Raw genomic sequence first — 3,885 nt, 5'->3', positions numbered from 1 at the left:
AGGTTCCCCCTGCAGTTTGGGGACCATCGGTGTGCTGGGCCCCGCGTCTCCAGTGACATATCTGTAGCTGTTTGTACGTGCAGCTTTTGAGCCCTGGCCACGGAAGATGGTTCATATTATATTTAATGGTTGTTGATCTAATATCTGGCAAGTGCGAGAGCTCTGTTCCTGACGGTCTGGCGGGGCCCTCAGCTCTGCGCTCCCTCACCGCTGTGGCCTCCAGCCCCGAGCAGCTGTGGTCACATTACAAGAATGTGACAGTTGGACTGTAGTTTCAGGCCTGCTCAGTTTCTTTGTAAATGATTTATAAGCCCAGCTTGAAAAAAATCTATCTTTAAATAAGTTGCAGCGTTGGAGTTATGTTCAACACATAGGATTCCTATTACACATAATTCTATTATTACTAGTTATGGCACAGTCCTAACAAAGTCTGTGAATTATAAAAATATGGCAAATTTTTTTTTTGCATTTAAGGATAAATGGTGTTCAAGAGAAGAGAATACCAAAGGAAAAGGTACAATAACAAAAGTTTCCACATATAAAGCCCACAGACTTTACTGCAAGTGTGCTGGTGGTAAATCTCCCTGAATTTTTAAGATGGTGGCCCATTGAAACGGGGTTTGTCCAAAGCTCACTGCTTTCATTTACTTACTGAAGGACAAGCCAGAGTTGAATTAAAAAGTGGATCACAGCCCCAGTCAGTGAGCCGCCGCCGAGGACCCAGCAGCCTCCCCCGCTTGAGCCCCTTCGCTTCCCGACGCTCCGTCGCCCCCGCCCCACGCCCGCCTTCTCCAGCCGCCGCCTTCCGCAGGCCGTTTCCACCGAGGAAAAGGAGTCGTATCGCATGTCCGCCATCCAGAACCTCCACTCTTTCGACCCCTTTGCTGATGAAAGTTAAGGGTGATGATCTTATATCCATATAAGAATTCAACAGAGAAACGGCAGGAAGACCCTTACTACTGTCCAAGGGATCGCTGATGATTACGATAAAAAGAAACTAGTGAAGGCGTTTAAGAAGAAATTTGCCTGCGACGGAACTGTAATTGAGCGTCCAGAATATGAAGTACTTCAGCTACAGGGTGACCAGCGCAAGAACATATGCCAGTTCCTCGCAGAGACTGGACTGGCTAAGGACGATCAGCTGAAGGTTCATGGGTTTTAAGTGCTCCTGGCTCACTGAAGCTTAAGTGAGGATTTCCTTGCAATGAGTAGAATTTTCCTTCTGTCCCTTGTCACAAGTTTAAAAACCTCACAGCTTGTGTAGTGTAACCACTTGGGGTCTGCTGTTAACTTGGACGAGTGTAACTCCTTCATGCAATAAACTGAAAAGAGCCATGCTGTGTAGTCTTGAAGTCCCTCATTTAAACAGCGGTCAAGCAGTAGGCACCTGGCAGGGTCCGGCCTGAAACAAAGCAATAACAGTGATGTGTCAGCCAAGTCCAGAGCCCTGAGATCACAGACGGCTATGTCTGGCCAGAAGCTCCCAGCAATCCCTCTACAGAGTTCCCTGCCCTAAGAGAATGTCGCCACCTGAACAGCCCTCGGTGAAGCTGAGAGTGGAGGATGGGGTGAGGCAGCGAGGGCAGCTGCACTGCTAGAGGGAGTCTTTGATCATCAGGGGGAAGATCCCCTGGTGTCTCCAACGTGACCAGGTGGGCAGAGCTTAGAGCAGCCACCTTCATTCTATTGAGGTGACAGGACAGCTGGCTTGCCACCAAGGTCTTTTTGACCAGATATATCCCAGCTGATGGATGAGCAAACTAGAATGTGAGGCCAACCTTCTATCAGAGTTAAACTTTTGACCAGGGAACAAATTTCAAACCGATGTATCAAGTCATGTAGCTGTGTAGAGCTCGCAGCTTACTAGCAACAGCTGCCCGATGCCATGTGAAGTAACAAACTGGTTTTTGTTTTTTTGGGGTTTTTTTCCCCCCCCTTCCGTTTTAATATTATGTAATGTATTTAAACCCTTATTTAAATAAAACTTGTTTTCAGAAAAAAAAAAAGTGGATCATTGCTCTGATATAATGAGTGTGGTTTGTCCATGATTAATAAAGCCCTCTATTCTTAGTATAACTTGTAGAATATGAAGTCATTTTATGGGACATTTAAGATACAGATAAACAAAAATATGTTGGTGGAAATATTTTTTTTACTTCAGAGATATTATTTCTAAATACGTGCCCACTTTTAAAGGAACAGTATGTATTATTTTGGAAAATAGAAAATATACGTGAACAAAACAAAGCAAACAAACAAAAGGGAAAAACAAAAGCTCTTAGTTACTAGGTGCTCACACCCGGAAGTAAGCGCTGTTGACGTGTTAATGTTTAAACTTTGAGATCTTTTCCTGAATATGTGTGTATATAACACACGCACATGTACGTGTACATAGGAATATGAGATCCTATTGCAGATACTGGCTTTTAGTCTAATTTTTCTAGCAATCAGCTTTGATGCTTGCGTCTAGTTCTCACACAGGGGTGCCCCGTAGTTCATGCAGTCAGTCTTCTGGTGCTGCTTTCAGACTGCTTTTCACTGTTTTGCTGGGGTGTACAATGCTATCAGGAACACCCAGTAGATGCATTTTTATACTTGTGTGATTATTTCCCTACAATAATTTTCAGAAGTGTAATTGCTGAGTCAATTCCCTCACTTTTTTTAACAGCTTTCGATAAATATTGACAAGTTTTCTCCGAAAAGGTAGGGCCAACTTATATATCTGCTAGTAGAGTGTGAAGAAACTGTCTACGTCAAAAAATAAAAATTATTATTTTAAAAATATTTGTTAGCCCAGATCACAGGCCTATGCCCAAACTGTAAGGGCCTAGGAGAGAGAGTAACTTAACAGTTTCCGTTCTTGTGAGTGGAGTTCCTCATTTTTGCCTCCACGACTCACGAAGGGGCTTCTCCAAAGCAGAAAGAGTCTCAGTTATTAGACAGCAAGAAAGGGAACTGTGCTTAGTATCTTGGGCATGTATTTCATTTTTCTGTGAATTATTTGTTCACCCTTTAAATTATTTTTTCATTAAAATACCTTTTTTGGGGCTTCCCTGGTGTCACAGGGGTTAAGAATCTGCCTGCCAATGAAGGTGACACGGGTCCGAGCCCTGGTCTGGGAAGATACCACATGCCACGGAGCAACTAAGCCCGTGCGCCAGAACTACTGAGCCTGTGCTCTAGGGGTCGCGTGCCACAACTACTGAGCCTGTGTGCCACAACTGAGCCTGCGCACCTAGAGCCCGTGCTCCCGTAACAAGAGAAGCCACTGCAATGAGAAGCCCGTGCACTGCAACGAAGAGTAGCCCCTGTTTGCTGCAACTAGAGAAAGCCCGCATGCAGCAACAAAGACCCAACGCAGCCAAAAGTTAAAAAAAAACACCTTGTTTTCTCTTTAACTATTAACCTCTTACCATATGTGAGCAATATTTTTTCTCAATTTATGATATTTAAAAAAATTCCAAGATCTGTTTTTTTTATTACACTTAAGAGAACTGCCCCCAAGATTACATATTCATTGATATTTCCCTAATTTTGTTTCGTATTTACATACTTTGTTCTTATATATTTTTAATTTTATTTAAAATATAATCCTTGAGGATTATATTTGTATGTATGGTATGAGGTAAGGCTATTAACCCATTTATTTTTCTTCTAACGGATTATCTAGGTACCCCAATTACTGATCATTTATTTCTTACCGATTAAAAATTCCAAATCCTTCATATAATGTTCTTGGGTCTGTTTCTTAACATTATTTTCCATTCCAACACAGTCCACTGATTTTGATTATGCAGCTTTATAATAACTATTCCTCAGTATCCTTTTAAAAACATTTTACTTAGTTGTTCTTTAAAAATAATTTTATTATGCAAAGTTCCAAAT

The 3,885-nt window shown here is 42.1% G+C and overlaps 1 pseudogene; it reads left to right on the top strand.

Moving 5' to 3' along the window:
- The first annotated feature begins 844 nt into the window (after nt 1–844).
- Nucleotides 845–1,162, top strand: LOC103081260 (eukaryotic translation initiation factor 1 pseudogene; annotated as a pseudogene).
- Nucleotides 1,163–3,885: the final 2,723 nt, after the last annotated feature.

Source organism: Lipotes vexillifer, unplaced genomic scaffold (assembly GCF_000442215.2).
Source record: "Lipotes vexillifer unplaced genomic scaffold, Lipotes_vexillifer_v1.1 scaffold459, whole genome shotgun sequence".
NCBI classification, from domain to species: Eukaryota; Metazoa; Chordata; class Mammalia; order Artiodactyla; family Lipotidae; genus Lipotes; species Lipotes vexillifer.
Note: the sequence above shows the minus strand (reverse complement) of the source record. Positions and strands in the feature narration are given on the sequence as shown.